Source organism: Periplaneta americana, chromosome 12 (genome assembly GCF_040183065.1).
Source record: "Periplaneta americana isolate PAMFEO1 chromosome 12, P.americana_PAMFEO1_priV1, whole genome shotgun sequence".
NCBI lineage: Eukaryota > Metazoa > Arthropoda > Insecta > Blattodea > Blattidae > Periplaneta > Periplaneta americana.
In genome coordinates this window covers 144,811,244-144,829,057 of record NC_091128.1, presented here as the reverse complement: position 1 = coordinate 144,829,057, position 17,814 = coordinate 144,811,244, and positions in this window count along the sequence as shown.

The following is a 17,814-nucleotide window of genomic DNA, read 5'->3' as shown; positions in this document are numbered from 1 at the left end:
AAAAGTAAAAATACGATTTGCAAGAAAACTTCCTAATGTTACCTCTCCACAAAGCAACAGCAGCAAAAGACCGCTCCTAAAACGAAATATAGTCACTCCACTAACAGAATCAGAAGAATAACACACAATCTAACGCCAACACAACCACTTCTACAGAGAGATTGAACTGGACTGCCGAGCGTGCTAGAGACTGTTTGCCACGTGTTTCATGGCCTTCGTGCCGATTGCGCGCCGCCCGGTCGATGTACAGTATGTAAGCGAACGCTCTGAATCAGTTCTAGAACATAATTGTTTATTGATGGAGTTGATTTCGAAGGAGATTCGATTATGTGTATTTGGAGAGGTAATAAATAATTCTTAAACTGTGAGACATAGATGTATGTTTTATATCCTAAAAGAGGTATTCTACAATATCTTGATAAAAATGTAGAACAGTTTGACACCAACCTGAACAAAATATATCTGATGACGCTGCTTTAAGTAGTTAGTAAAAATAACAGATTTAATGTTTGCAGCATTTTCATTCTATAAAATGATTTTGTTATAATTTTATTTAACCTATGAATTTATTCTTAAACGTTTAACTTAAGTTTCTGTACCTGTTTTTATAATAACAATAACTCTACTAAAATACTTAGTGTAAAATTTTTCTTTGCAAAATCGATATTAAACTATTAATTTTTTCATTATAATGTCATAAGAATTCATACTTAATGATATCTAACTAAAAATGTTTCACTAACATTTCTTGAAATTAGTATACTAGAATAAATTTGCACTAGAAATAAGTAAAAAATCGTAATTAGAAAAACTATAATTATTAAACAGAATCCTACTTGAAGAATATTTATCAGTAGCTAGCAGAAAATTAATAATGAACAAAATTTTCCTAAAGGGATCAGTGGTAATATCAAGGACCTGTATAATTTAAAATATGAAAACACACAAGTTTCATATCACGCTTTTTTCGTATTTCAAATGTTTGTGTTAGCCACTACATACCAAGTCAAACGCCAATACCCAAGTGAGGCACAGGTGTTCGTAGCATCCCGCCTTATACATAAAACAGACTCACGCTTGTAACTGGTACTGCAACCGTGTGAATTTATAGAGCTCTGCGGGACACGCAAACGGAGGAAAATTGATGTGAAAGCATCTTGTCATATTAATTTCAACCTGTGAAGTGGTATTTATTTGCGTTTGTTTTCATTCTTACAACCATAGTCATAAACAGCAACGAGCCAGGCTGTCTGAATTGAAATATATCCTTTTCCAATCATGTTGCACTAATCGTGTATCCTATTTGGAACCAACAACTAAAAGAATTATATTCCTGGCAAAGAGCTTGGTGAAAAATTTGTTTGGCATTTCAAGCCCCACACTCAATTTCGATTTAAAATATGTATCTTCTATAAAATACTACAATTACTGTGTAATACTACTGCGTGTTCAGTTCAAAGTGTGTCATGGCTCGCTGTATGACGTCATGTGGCTAGCCGATGAGCCTAGACAATTCAATCTTCCTACACTTCCGCAGAGGCGTATTACCTATGTGCCAGAGAAGTTGCCTAGCAAGTACGACGTTCATTCTGAAGAGTACTTACCGATACGTACGGCAACTCCAGTAGTGGCAGGAATGTGAACTGTTTGGAAACACGTACTGAGGTGAGTTTTTCTTACTGTCGGGATATGGGGAGAGGGTTAAGACGATTACTTACGTACAGTATTTGTTGACATTAACTTCGACTGTCAACATGGACACGGAGCATTTGATTTGTATTGTGGAATGTTATCGTACGCAACCGATGATAACAAATACCCTGCGTACGACTTGCCCGAGTAAAACACAGTTCGAAAGAGGTTATGGTAGCACAGACCGTACAGACCGCCATCTGTTGCTACGACGTTCAAGTCATACCGTACATGTTCTCAAGTTGAGATTGAACCTCTTGATTAATAGGCAACTTCTCTGACATAAAAGTTAAAACTCGCTTCAAATCGCTGACTCACAACAGTGACGTCATGACACACTTTGAAATGAACACCCAGGACTATTGCAACTATCTTTAGTGCTATTATTACTTTTTCTAATACTTTAATACTACTAATACACTCTGACCTCTGACTTTCTGGCTGAATACATCTATTATCAGGCAGTACATCTCACTTGACGATATGTCAGAGGAAGAACAATTTATTGTGCACAGATTAGTAATTAAAATTTGGAGCTAGTCTTTATGGGAGTCCACCAGTATGTAGCCGACAATTTCACACGACTGTCCATAAGTAGCATATATACAGGGGCTCTTGTTTACTGCACGTGCACAGTGTGTTGTAAGCGAAAGTTACACAATAAGGGAGCTCAATTTCCCTTACCCATTGCCTTCTGTATCCAGACCCAATTTGGTACTAGCATTGCGAAGCACATTCCAGTGACCTTCAATCGCATATAGTGGATTTCTATTCCTGCAGCTTTATTGGCCGATATAATACAGTTGCCATGACTTATGAAATGACTCTTGTATTTCCAGAATATTAACTTCATATATTTTATTTTTATTTCCAAACTTCAGAAGTAATTTCAATATTGATTTACTGAATATTTATTGAACAAGATTGATGTTAAGTACCGTAATGAATATGTAGCAGATATTTCGACATAAATTATTTCGTACAACAGATAGTATTAGTTATTTTATATTAAAACTTAGATTAATTATTCAGTCAAATTTAAGACAGTCGACCGAATCTGAAGAATGTTTTAGTTTCGCAATAATATTTACAGCGCAGCTATACACATGCGAATTAGTAAAATATAATGTTTGCACTCTACTGGGAGTTCATTTCAAAGTGTGTCATGACGTCACTGTTGTGAGTCAGCGATTTGAAGCGAGTTTCAGCTTTTATGTCAGAGAAGTTGCTTATTATTCAAGGCGTTCAATCTGAACTTGAGAACGTGTATGGTGTAACTTGAACGTCGTGGCAACAGATTGCGGTCTGTACGGTCTGTGTGGTACCATAACTTCTTTCGAACTGTATTTTTCGCGGGCAAATCGTACGGCAACATTCCATAACACAAATCAAATGCTTCGTGTCCATGTTGACCATCGAAATTAATGTCAACAAATACGTAAGTAATCGTCTTAACTTTCTCCCCATAAAGAAAAAACTCACCTCAGTACGTGTTTCCAAACAGTTCACATTCCTGCCACTACCGGCAATACCGTACGTATCGGTAAGTACTCTTCAGAATGAACGCCGTACTTGCCAGACAACTTCTCTGGCACATAGGTAATACGCCTTTGAGGAAGTGTAGGAAGATTGAATTCTCTAGGCTCATCGGCTTGCCACTTTACGGTATACAGCGAGCCATGACACACTTTGAACTGAACACGCAGTATAAGTTCTGAAAATGAATTAAATAAATTTAAATAATAATAATAATAATAATAATAATAATAATAATAATAATAATAATGATTTATTTTAGCTGGCAGAGTTAAGGCCGTAAGGCCTTCTCTTCCACTCAACCAGCAAAAAGTGTATATTCATATGCATGAACTTACAAAGAATCCAACAATTTGATTGAGATGAGAGTTACATGTATACAAAAGTTATTTACAAATTAAACAACAAAATACTATGAACTATTAATTAAACACTGAAATAAACTGTGTAGCAGAATTAAACTAAAATACATAGAATGTTAATATATTTCAAATAATATTAGATAATAGAAAGAGATTATTACGAGACAATTAAAATACAGCACAATCAGGATGATGTCTAAAGAAAAAAGTAACAATGTAGTCAGTGATAGTTTAAATCAGTATGATTGGAGTGAAATGCTAATAAGGTTATCTTTTAAGCTGTTCTTAAAGGTGTTTATTGTCTTGCAGCCCCTAATACTTTGTGACAAGGAATTCCATTGACGCGAGGTGGATATTGTAAAAGATGATGAATAACAAGATGTTCTATGAAGAGATATACTTAGCGTGCCACAGATAAGTGATCTGGTATTTACATCGTGGTTAGAGTATAGATAAGAGAAACGAGACGAAAGGTAATTTGGTGTTGAAGTGTGCAGAATTCGAAAGAGTAAAGACAAAGAGTGTAAAGTTCTACGTTCTTTAAGTCGGAGCCACGAGAGACTTGCGAAGGACGGTGATATGTGATCATACCGTCGGATGTTGCACACGTATCTGACGCACATATTCTGAGCTCGCTGTAACTTGACTGACAATTCAGAACTTAGGTCACTTAACAAAACGTCACAATAATCGAAGTGCGGCGTTACTAGGGTTTGCACTAGGGTAAGTTTTAGTTGCTGGGGCAAGAAGTTTCTCAAGCGACTCAAACAGTGAATGGAGGAACAGATTTTTTTTATCGTTTCTTTAACTTGAAAATTCCAACTTAGATTATTATCAAAAAAGAAGCCAAGATTTTTTACGACAGATGAATAAGGGATTAGCGTGTTGTTAAGAGTAACAACTGAAAGATTACTGTTATTAAGGGAGTTAACTAAACGCTTATGTCCAATAATTATGGCTTGAGTCTTACTTGGATTAAGTGCGAGTCCGAAATTGGCCGCCCAAGTGGAGACAGTGGCTAGGTCACAATTTAACTTGTCCATCGATTCATTGATCGTATTGGGTCTGGAATGTATGTAAAGTTGTAGGTCGTCGGCATAGAGGTGATATCGGCAATACTGTAAGTTCTTTGATACGTCATTAATGTAGATAGAGAAAAGTAGTGGACCTAATACGGAGCCCTGCGGCACTCCCGCCTTTGTGCATCTCCATTGGGAGAATTGATTATCAAGTGAAACACACTGTTGGCGGTCACGTAGGTAGGAGTCCATCCAGCTCAAGGTATTGTCTGACAGGTGCAAAGCCTTCATCTTTGCAAGAAGCAAGTCGATATCAACAGAACCAAAGGCATTGCTGAAATCGAGAAGAGTTAGTGCCGTTACTTCACCCCTATCCATAGCTTCACGGATGTCCTCAGTCACTTTAAGTAGGGCTGTAGAAGTGCTGTGTCCATGTCTAAAACCCGATTGATAGTCATCAAGGAGTTTGTGTTCGTCGAGATAGTTCATAAGTTGTCCATGTACAATATGTTCTAATGCTTTTGAAAGAGTGGGAAGAATTGATATCGGTCTGTATTGGTTTACTGTAGAAGGTGTGTTAGATTTAGGTAAAGGTTTCACTAATGCCATTTTCCAGAGTGAGGGGTAGGACCCAGTCATAATAGATGCATTGAATATATGTGTGATGGTCGGCAGGATCACATCTATTATTTTATACAGGAGAGTGATATTTATATTGTCTATACCTTGGGCTTTAGATTTCATACGTCGCAGCGTCTTCATTACGTCAGTCGGGTTAATGTATTTAAAGAAGAATTTATCCCACACAGGTTGGGGGTAAGATCTGAGAAATTCAAGAGTCTCTTGCTTATGTAATGGTTCAGGTGGAGCAGTGACAAAATGTTCATTTAGACTATTGAGTGACAAGTTGATGTTATCTACCCGAGGCTTTGCTTTTGTTAGACCCAGGTTATTAAGGTTACGCCACAATTCTTTCGCACTGACCGAAGGTAGAATAAGGGAATGTGCATGGCGTAATTTAGCATTTCTTACTGCTTGATTACATTTATTTCTTAAAACTTTGTAAGTATTAAAATCTAATTCGTCCTTGCTCCGTCTGTATTTACGATAAGCAGTGTCTCTGTCTGTCATGAGTAATTTTATGGCATCGCACATCCAAGGCGCAGGGTGTCTACCAACTCGTCTGGTTTTCAAAGGTGCGTGTTTATCGTATAACTGAATTACTAGGTCGTTAAATTTTTCGATTTTGTCGTCAATGTCTGGTAAATTCCACACTTCATTCCAAGGCAGGCTAAGTGCGTCATTGATTAATTCCTCATGCTCAATATGCTTTAAGTCCCGGTATGATGTGATGCGAGGTTTATATTTTGGACAATACAAGGAATATTCTAAAAAGATTATGTCGTGTGCTGAGATACCCGGCGCTGGTAGTTGTCCATTCGTTAATACTAGCTGAGGATTAGTCGTGGCAATAATGTCAAGAAGTGTCTCCGATTCCTGGGTGTGGTGGGTAGCTGCGGAAGGAAGGATGGATATATTGTAAGACTCAAACATGTTCTTAAGTTGAACTGTAGCGTAATTACTTGAATTTAATAAGTTTGTATTGAAATCGCCTAAAATAACAGTATGGTCATAGTGAGGCACAAGATTAAGCAAAGGTGTTTCAAGGTCACTTAAGAATCCTGATTTAGGGGGTTTGTATACAACTCCAAGGAGGCACTTTTTGTTGCTTGCACCGACTTCGATTAATAGATATTCAGGATGTTCTAAGACTTCATTCGAAGACTGGTAGACAATTTTAAACGGTAAGTCCGATCGCACATACATCGCAACACCACCTCCGCGTTTACCGATTCGGTCATTTCTACAGAGGGTGTAATTATCTAAACTTACAAGAGAAGATGATAGGGAAGGCTTCAACCACGTTTCAGAGATAAGAATAGCGTGAAGAGACAAAGGAGAGAAAATAGATTGAACTTCATTGAAATGACAGAGAAGGCTTTGAGAATTTATGTGGGCTACTTTTAAAGTGTTAGGATGCGAGCTGAAAGACGATTTTAACAGGGCACTGGTCGAAACAGCAGGTAGTGGGTTAGGGGTGGCTGGGGTGGGTGGGGGTGAGGCTGTGGAAGGGAATTCAGAAAAGTGAAAGTCGTTTGTGTGAGGGGCTGCAGACAGCAAGTCATTCACCTCGAAGCAGTCGATACTGACAACTTACAGAAACTAAATTAGTATAAACTAATAGTAATGCAATAATGACAGATTAATAATAATATTGATATGATAACAGTAATAGTGAATATTACAAGCCTACCACTAAAAATTGAATTACTAACTAAGAAAATGCGGTAGTGTATGATATTATGACCTAGTGCTTGCATATTAACTACGGCAGATCAGAAGCTTTTAAAATTTTGTGTTTTACATTCCCAATTTTAACAAAAATAATGCCGTCTGTGGTCCAGACATTAGTCAGTCCATATCTCGTGATGCAGTCTTTCAATAGTGCATGCCGGGATTGCGTTAAGTCCTCTCTCAACGTCACACCTGAGTTTTTTAACAATTTTTTATTAGTAAACACTTCTCTTCTTTTTCGGTAACTTACGAATTTTACGATCACCGGCCGAGGTCGGTCTCCTTGCCTCCCAACCCGGTGACTCCTATCGATGTCGCTCACCACCAGGTTGACCCCGACTTTTGCCGCGACTTCGATGGCGATCTGGTCTGTGTCCTCGTTGTTGTTTTCCGGGATCCCAAATATACGGAGACTCTGCCGGCGCTGATATTGTTCAAGAGCGTCCTGTTTGTCTTCAAGCTTCCTTTCTAGGCTGGCGATTCTCTCATCTTTCTCACGAAGGGATGCCTCCAGCTTTTCGATCACCTCCGTGTTGCGCGCGAGAGCAGACTTCAGCTCCGACACTATAGAGTCCTTGATGAGGTTGGCAAGACCCGCCAATATGGTGGGATCGCGCCAAGACTCCTCGAACACACGCTTCACACAATCTTCAATGCTTTCCTCCTGTTGCCTGTTTTTTCCACGAACCATGATAGCAGAAATTATGAAACAACACTGGTAGAACAAAGAATACAAAAAATAATAGACGAAATGCGGGTACACCTCCAGAAAAAATATGCGAATGCACGAGCTCAAACTAGCGTTGCTACTCACTGTCCGCCATGACACTAGTCATGTATAACAACATTATTACGGTAAGAATAGGAAAAATTGTTATAAAATTAGGTTCACTGATGCGGTCACTATATAAAATTATAATGATAAAAAGTGTAATTCAGATTATATTTTCTCTATTCTACGTATGAAAATCGAATGTGTCAAAATTCAAGTCATGTCAGTTCTTGAAAAAAAAATTATAATGTTCAGGATCTCAATATTTTAAAACAATTTCATACGTACATATAAGAATTATTGAATCGAACACACACAGTTTGGTATAAAATCGAAATAGAAATCTCAGCAATTATTTACACGTAACTGCTCATCACTTTATAACAGAAATTATTATAAGCTTAGATAAGCTTACATTCTCTGAAAAATAAATACATGATATAGACTAATAGGCCTATATTTTAAATATTAAATTCATGGATTAATGAAAATATAATTTATTAACTTATTTTCTCTGAAGGCGCATTTTATTTACCATTCGGGAAAATGGATTGTGGAAATTAACCAATGTATGAATGTTAAATGTCGTTTATCTATATTCACACATGAAATGAGCTCTTATATTGTGTAGCCCACGTTTGCATGTTTGAATACTTCTGTCAGTACAGCGATGGGAGAAAAAAGATACTGCATTAAATTACTTCCCTGCTACGCCGTGCTTTGTGTACGAGTGGGAGACGAAAAAGTTGTTTCTGTGTTTGATTTGATTAAAATTTTAATAACATTCAGCAGTGTCATAATGCTATTCCATTATATAACACCCCAGAAATGATTAAAGTGCTTGATAAAACTCGTCACGAATTAAAGTAGGCACTGTTACAGGAAAAATTAAACAACTTTGTCTTGAAATGCATTTCAATGCACCTACTTTAATGGAAGTGCACCACCAGTAATTCGTACAAGATCAGTAAGAAAGCTGTAGATTTCTTAGGGGTTATTAAAATCCCTGTCGTAACTTTTCTTCGTTAGGGACATAAATTTAGGAGTTTTTATTAGGTTTTTCCGCAGTACAGTGGTTCACTGTCGTACTCACAGAGACATATTTACTTATCTTTCCGATTCCACAGTCTTTCTCGGTATCATAACTTAAATACTCGGTCACAATATGATAACACGCTAAAAATACCACTCGACACATCATCTCTTTATTCTTCATCTTTCACTGTTGCTACTTCTCGTCACTGGAATTCTCTGCCGTCTGAAGTCAGGGCTGCCGAACTTTAATTTCTTTTAAATGTAAATTAGAAAAATATCTTATGATGAGTTGCCAGACCTAACGCGTTGCAAATATTTAATGCAATGTGTTCCACTGTATTTATTTTTATTTTTTTTTTTGTTTCTTATTTTTATTGTGTAATCATGTAAATCGTGTTTATTTATCACTTAACACCAGTATGTGTCCCACTGTGTTTTTTTTGTGTACATTTTATTCAATTGTCGGTTCCTGGTTTAATTATGTGAATCCTACTTACTTGTAATCTAATACTAATATGTATTCCAATGTGTTTATTTTTATTTTTACTGTGTACATTTTTTATTGAATTATCGGCTTCTGTTTTTATGTGATTCGTAGTTGATTCTAACAACATTAATATGTATTGCACTATGTTTATTTTTATTTCATGAGGTCAATTTTATGTAACTACCTCTTTTGATCTCATTATGTACCTAAATTGTATCAGTATGTAATTACTTAATTCCGATCCAGTTGTATTTTCAACTATTTAAGCAAGTTTTAATCCTGGTTGAGTGTAAGAGAAGGCCTTAACTCTGCCAGGTTAAATAAAAAGTAATATTGTTATTATTACTATTATTATTATTATTATTATTATTATTATTATTATTATTATTATTATTATTATTATTATATTTTGCCGAATGACATACTTCGACGAATAGATGATAGGCCTATCACAGAAGATTGTACATTACAAGAAGAGGAGGAATGGAGAAGAGTTAATTAGGATTGGGAAGAAGTTAGGTAATGTTCTTCATATTGGAACTGTCTAGCATTCGCGTTGAGGGATTTAGGAAACTTGAAAACTAAAGTCAGCATAGGGGAATTCGATTTTTCTGTGTTGTACTATTATTATACAGGGTGATTCATTATTACGTGTAAATACTTTGAGTGTGTATTGTAGAGGTGAAACTAAGACTAAAACGTTCTATACAACTTTTTCTCAAAACCTTTAATTCTAGAGTTCCAGTAGATGGCACCTACATCGTAGTAACTGAATAGGCCTTACTGTTCTCCCACACATTTGGTGTGATATTGTGGGGAATCAGTTACTCGGACCTCGAGTTCTACCTCCGCGGTTGAATGGCAAAATCTACCGCGCATTCTTGGAACGCGAATTGCATGGTCTGCTACATGATATCCCTCTTGCAACGCAAATAAACTTATGGTTTATGCACGATGGTGCTTCTGCGCATTACTGCCTTAACGTAAGGGCGTATTTCAATGCTGTGTATCCAGATCAATAGATAGGCCGCGCAGGGCCAACTCCTTGGCCAGCCAGATCACCAGACATGAACCCTCTGGAGTTCTATCTTCGGGTTAATGTATGCAGTCGTTAGTGTATGCCTCTGCTGTACCTAACGTAGAAGTACTACAACAGCGAATTGAACATGCGTGTAGAATTATTCGTAATGAGTTGGATGGGCTGTGTAACGTTCAGAGATCACTAATGCGGCGAGCATAGGTATGTCTTCAAGTTGAGGAACAGCACTTTGAACATGCATTACACTAAGAATTGTGCAAATGTGTAAAGTCTAGAATAAATTGTTTAACATTCTTTACAGTGTTTGGTTTTAGTTCACAAAACGTGCATAAGTGGACTGCCGAGGATATGGGCTTAGTGACTTTGGTTGTTTTTGTATTGAAGTCCAAATGCACTGTACGAAAGTGATAATTAGTTTACATTTGGCGTGTTATCCTTTCTTTGTGTCGGAGCCTAAGTTCCAAGCAAAATGGCGTTAACTCTGGAATTAAAGGTTTTGAGAAAAAGTTGTATAGAACGTTTTAGTCTTAAGGCTGGTTCACAATAAACCGGAAACAGAAACGAGAACGGAAAGAATGTTAAAATATCTGTTTTTGAATATGAGCATTCACAAGAGTTATTTGTGAATGCTCCCATTTAAATACATTTATTTTAACATTATTTCCGTTTTCGTTCTCATTGTCGTTTCCGTTCCCGGTTTATTGTGAACCAGCCTTTAGTTTCACCTCTACATTACACACACAAAGTATTTACACGTAATAATAAATCACCCTGTATATTACATGCTTGCTGATCCATGATTGATAGCACATTAAGGCAAGGATCCATGTGACCCAGCACTTGTTATGACACCACCAAATAAATGAGTGATCAACTCGATGCCCTGTGACGTCACTTCAGCTTGCCTTGCCGTCCGCTGCATTCTTTCTCTTCAGCACTGGCAGAGCTGCAAAAAAAAAAAAAAAAAAAAAAAGGCTGTCGTAGGTTTCCAGTGGCTGCTCTTTTTTTTTTATCAAAATAAACTTAAGGTAATGTGAATGCCTGATACTGGTATTTAAGTGTATGAAACCAATTGATTGATAGGTTAGGGATGAAATGAAAGCTGAATAAATCTGAATACTGCATTTTAGATGTATATTTTTTCTTTCATTTTGTTTTGTTATAAAATATGTAATATAACTTAATTTTAATGTATTTACTAACATGTATTTCATTGCAAAGTATAAAGTAGAAGAAGTTCCAAACATGACAACTGAAAGCCCATTCCTCTACATTGAACTCTGTAACAGTGAATTGTACTCCGTCTTTCATTAAATGATATTAACGTAGTACTTAAAATGAAACAGAATCAAATGAATTAATTAACCATTAGTGAAAATATTTACTGATATCCTGTAATGCTATTTTACGAGGTTTTTTGTCCCTTTCTTGCGTACTAATTGCACAATATTTATTAATAATAATAGTAACAATAATAATAATAATAATATTATTATTATTATTATTATTATTATTATTATTATTATTATTATTATTATATTAAGTGAAATAAAAAAATAAAAAATTAAAGAAAATAATATGTTACAAGTAATAATTCTGTACTAACAATATTTTAAGTTCTTTGGATAGATTTAATTTATTCCATAAAATAGATATTTTTGTATTATTCTTTATACATCTTGACTACACAACTTTTAACACTGTATCACTTCGGAATATGTATGGTAAGACTTTCCTGTGTTAAATTTCAACGTACCTTGTTTACATGTTTCGACCTATTTATGGGTCATCTTCAGAACTGGTCGTTGCTGGTATTGGCGCCACTTGTTCTGTTTCCTGTGGGAGTGTGTTCCTGTGGTATAGTGTAGAGTCAAAGAGTGTGTGTGTTTTGAAGTTGAGTTGTGTGTTGAGAATTTAGTTGGGGTGTGTTTTTGTGTGTTGTATATTTCATATTGTTCTAGTGTGTTTAGTTTCTGGCTTTTTGGTTGGATATGTGGTATTGCCATGTCTGTGTTGATGTCTCTGAGGGTGTGGTTAGCATTTGTGATATGTTCTGCAACAACGACTAGTTCTGAAGATGACCCATAAATAGGTCGAAACATGTAAAAGAGGTACTTTGAAATTTAACACAGGAAAGTCTTACCATACATATTCCGAAATATTATTCTTTATTATAAGGCAGAACAGATAATTTCTAAGACTTATTTCTATATCTTTCCCATTAGATAGCTTTTCATATATATATACTGTATATATATAGGGTGTTTCGAAAATACCGGGCATAATTTCAGGTATGTATTTCCCACATAGAGACAATCAAAATAGTTCATTACAACATGTGTCCGGAAATGCTACATTTCCGAGTTATGGCCTTCACAACATTGAAATTCACCGGAACGTTTTTCTTTCCGCAGGTCGTTGTCATTACAGAAGATGTTCAAAATGTCCACCTCCTGCTTGAATACAGACCTCACATCGATGTCTCATTGACCTGCGAACACGATCCCAAACTCCAGGATTATTGCGTATGTCCTCAGAACATGCCACAATTCGATTCCGAAGGGATTCCAAATCAGGCACCGGAGACGAATAAACCAATGATTTTAAATGGCCCCACAAGTAGAAATCGAGAGGGTTCAGATCAGGTGAGCGTGGAGGCTAAGCAATTGGGCCACCTCTACCTATCCATCGATCAGGAAACCTTCGATCCAAGTACCGGCGAGCCGTACGACTGAAGTGTGCAGGAGCGCCATCATGCAAGAAGTGAATGTGTTGACGATTGATCAGTGGAGTGTCTTCGAAAACATGAGGTATGGTTCCGGTGAATTTCAATGTTGTGAAGGCCATAACTCGGAAATAAAGCATTTCCAGACACATGTTGTAATGAACTATTTTGATTGTCTACATGTGGGAAATACATACCTGAAATTATGCCCCGTATTTTTTAAACATCCTGTATATATATATATATATATATATATATATATATATATATATATATATATATGAGGAAAAATGTTAACGCTAATCGCGAGAAAACTATTACTTCGTGAAATTCTGACGTAAGACTTCGTTTACATATTATTTTTGCAATGAAACTTAACAAATTATTTCATATACAATTCACTCGCAGAAATAAAATTAAAAAATGATTCATTATTTTCAAAGAATAAAGACTTCACACAGACAGACCAATGAACAAGAACGTAGTAGGCAACATACAAAATGAATCACATTTTTGGTAGCAGGGATGCTGAGGACATACCTCTCGTATTTTTGTAAGCATCTCAGAATCCATTTCCTAACATAACAACACAAAGAATAAAATGTAAATCTCTGTTTTCTTCTTTATCTCTTTCTTCTTGGCTACTTCATTATCTGTCTCTAATAGCTTGTGTAACGTAAGAACTCAGAATTGCTTTAGAGATATATTAAATCATTAAGCCATTAGTACTTGTTCTGAAACTGTATTGGTGGAAAAAATGATTTATATCCGTCTCTGATATTGCTTAACGCCACAGCAATTTATCACTTTATAAAGTTCACTGGAGCGTTTTGTGCAAAGAATCGAGAGTTTCCATTTCAATGCATAAATACTACGATGAATCAATAGCACTGGGAACTTCCAGTCAAGTTGTGTTCTGTAGCAGTTACACACCTTTGGTTCTTTAATAAATTAATGCCCTTACTCATTTCAATGAACACCTCAGCGAATGATCCGCGACGAAAATCTCTTTTGCATCTGATGAAATGATAATGTTCACAATGTAGTATTAAATATTTAAGAAAAATTGAAGTACCAATATACAAAAATTGTCAAATAATAAAAAAAAAATATATATATTTTTGCATTACTGCCCCACTCCTGTAATCAAGGTGACGTCATTGCGCAGAACCCCACGGAACTCGTCCGTCATCAGCCTTCATCATTACTGTAATCCAGCCGTGTGGAAAATGTGACTCACGAGCATATTGTGGCCCGAAATGATAGCTGTGCATTTCTCTTACTTCCTGCCTTTCCCAACCCCCCACTCTCTCACTCACCGGAATCGAACTCCGTTCCATTTGCTTATTTGTCTCTGACCTGCGAATCGTTCAATGTCTCTCTCGAAACCATGTACCTCTACAAAAACGAAAGTTTCAAGAAGGATGAGAGGACGCTTTTTTTGTTGCCAATATGATGAGAATATTAAATGTATGATTTGTTCACAAGTATTACGAGAAAAACGGTTGTATAACATAAAACAGCATTACACTACATGTCTTTCATGAAACATTAAAAAGTGAAGTATTATTATTATTATTATTATTATTATTATTATTATTATTATTATTATTATTGTTATTATTATTATCTCTGTACGTCGATTCTTTTTCAGGAGATGTACGAATAATGCTGTTAGCTCTTCAATTTGAACTCACTGATTTACTATGTGATGTCAAATGAAAGCTATATGTAAGGACATGACAAATGTTGAACTTTCAAATCTTTGCCAAAAAATAAATATCCGAAGCTTCGTTCTTTCGCTTGCTCTGTTGAAGCCACGTTCGCTACAACTTACGTTTGTGAAAAATTATTTTCAACAATGAAAATAGTAAAAACCAAATTTAGATCACGACTGACAGACAAATACCTTCGTGATCAACTACGACCGGCAGTAAGTGACATAATTCCTGATTTTGAAACTCTGTCGCAGAGACATTCTGAAGACAATTAATAGGTTGTGATAATGTGTCCTATGTTTTTTTTGTTCATTTCTTTCTTCGTTACACGTACTAAACATTAGTTTGTAACCTTATACTGTATAAAATTATATTTAAGTGCTTGACGTAAGGAAAATGAAAATCCGTTAATAAGTCAGACTGTTGCTTCACTTCCCCTTCGGGTGTCCGCCTCCCTCCATAGGTGCTATGCACGTTGCAGGTTACACAGTGGCTCGGTGCACGATGACATTTTCGCCACGGCTGCTCTAATCCCATTACGGTATAGAGAGAGTCACTTGATTTACACCAAATTGAATTGGGACAGGTTCCGAAATTCTGACGAATATGAGCAACAGACTTCGAAATGTTACTGTGCAAAATAAGGCTAATAATTCACACACAAGAAATACAAAAGTTTGAGAAGCAGTATCTATTCATGAGAAACCAGCGATGACGCTTTTAGGAGCAAAGAATTAGTCCAGAAGCTTGATGTACGAGGCGCATCCAGAAAGTAAGTTTCCCGATTTTTTCCCCTTGAAAGTTAACGTAATTAACCTTGTCAATTGCGCGTGCGTAACAATCTATGACGTATCAATCATATGCCTGCCGGACAGGTCTCGCCTGGTGCCAGTAGCGTGGCAGCAGTGATCCGAAATGGAAGCTCTTATTCCTTCTCCCGCCACCTGCGAGGTTCGGTCGGTGATAAAGTTCTTTAATGCACAAAGCATTGCGCCAATTGAAATTCATCGGCAGCTCTGTCAGGCCGAACATCATGAGTAAGCAGATGGTGCGTCGCTGGTGTAGGCAGTTTTCCGAAGGTCGTCAAAGTGTCCATGATCAAGAGCGCAGTGGGCGACCGTCCCTCATCAATGATGATCGTGTTGAGCTCGTGCGGCAGTGCATCATGGAGAACCGTCGCTTCACGATTACGGAGATGAGCAGCCATTTTCCGCAGATATCGCGATCCTTGTTGTATGAGATTGTCACTAAGCAAAAAAGTATGTGCCAGGCGGGTGGCGAAAAACCTGACACCCGAAAACAAAATGCAACGTTTAGGAGCAGCACTGACATTTCTGCAACGGTATCACGATGACGGCGACGAGTTCCTCGTCACGGGCGATGAGGCTTGGATTTCGCACTTCACCCCGGAAACCAAGCAGCAGTCAATGCATTGGCAGCGTAGTGGATCTCCGGTCAGGACGAAATTTAAACAGACGCTGTCGGTACGGAAAGTGATGTGTACGGTGTTCTGAGACAGGACGGGCATTCTGTTCATTGACTTCCTTCCAAGAGGTGAAAAAGTGAACGCTGACCGTTACTGTGAAACACTGCGAAAGTGCGAAGTGCCATTCAAAACAAGAGGCGTGGAATGCTTACTGCAGGTGTTGTGCTCCTCCATGATAATGCTCGTCCACATACGGCTCGGCGCACAGCAGCTGTTTTGACGGAATTTGGCTGGGAGTTGTTTGATCATCCACCCTACAGTCCTGATCTTGATCCCAGCGATTTTCACGTTTTCTTGCACCTAAAGAAATTCCTGTCCTCTAGTGAGCGTTTTGGCAACGACGAAGAGCTGAAGACGTCTATCACACGCTGGTTCCATTCACAGGCGGCAGATTTCTACGACAGAGGGATACAAAAGTTGATCCCACGATACAAGTGTCTCAATTCTGATGGTGGCTATGTTGAAAAATAGCTGAAACATTGCTGTACCTGTTGCCAATAAATGTTTTCCTGGATGCACCTCGTATTTATTTAAAGTGTATTGACAACTCATTTCAAGGATTGTATCAATTGTTATTCTTGAAGTGAATTTATTAAGCAGAAATAGCACGTGTTTTACAAGAAAAATGCTTATTCATATATTTAATCACTTCCCATTCCAGTTTTCTTGATTGATTTCTATCTTTCCCTCCGAAAAGATACCAATAATGAATCAGTTCTCTTTTCTAATTCAGTCCCCTACAATAAACAATAAATGTTTATTAATTAGATAAAATAAATGTAAATAACTTCCTACTTCTGCAAAAAGAGACTAATTTTGTAATAATAACAACAATAAACAAGTAATGTTTATAATAACAAACAACCAAGGAAATAAATAAACTACTAACAAGCAAACAAATAAACTAGTAACAAGCAAACAAGCAGACAGACAAACCAACAAACCCACCAATAATAATAATAATAATAATAATAATAATAATAATAATAATAATAATAATAATAATCAGGCTTCGGTCCTGGGCACAGAAACGAATGAAGTTCAGAACTCACGGCGATAGTGTTGTGTTGGTCGAGTAGAGTGGGAGATGGAGCGCGCCGTTACTTAACGTCTCAACATGTAAACAGTCAGCCACAGTACGGCACAAAATATATTTCACCGTGTACAGATGCAGTATATACAATACATTCCTAATGTCTACCAGTGAAGTATTAACGTGAGTTGTAACCTTCAATCAGGTGTCCCTACGCCGAAGCCTGTTACACGTACCGCAGCCAAGCAGCAATACACACAACGGTAATGCACATTACGGACCCACCTGTGCTGTTGCAGTCACCCCTCCACACGGGTCATGACGTCATTTATATTCCGTGTACTCTAAACCTCATATTGGTTACTCTGTGTCTCTAGGTCGAAGCCTGATAATAATAATAATAATAATAATAATAATAATAATAATAATAGTAATAATAATAATAATAATAATAATAATAGCGGAATATATTCCCGATAGCTTCCCAAGCATAACGTTTTATAATATTATTGTGATAACTCGGATTCTTGGGATTCCCTGTGATTAATAATAATA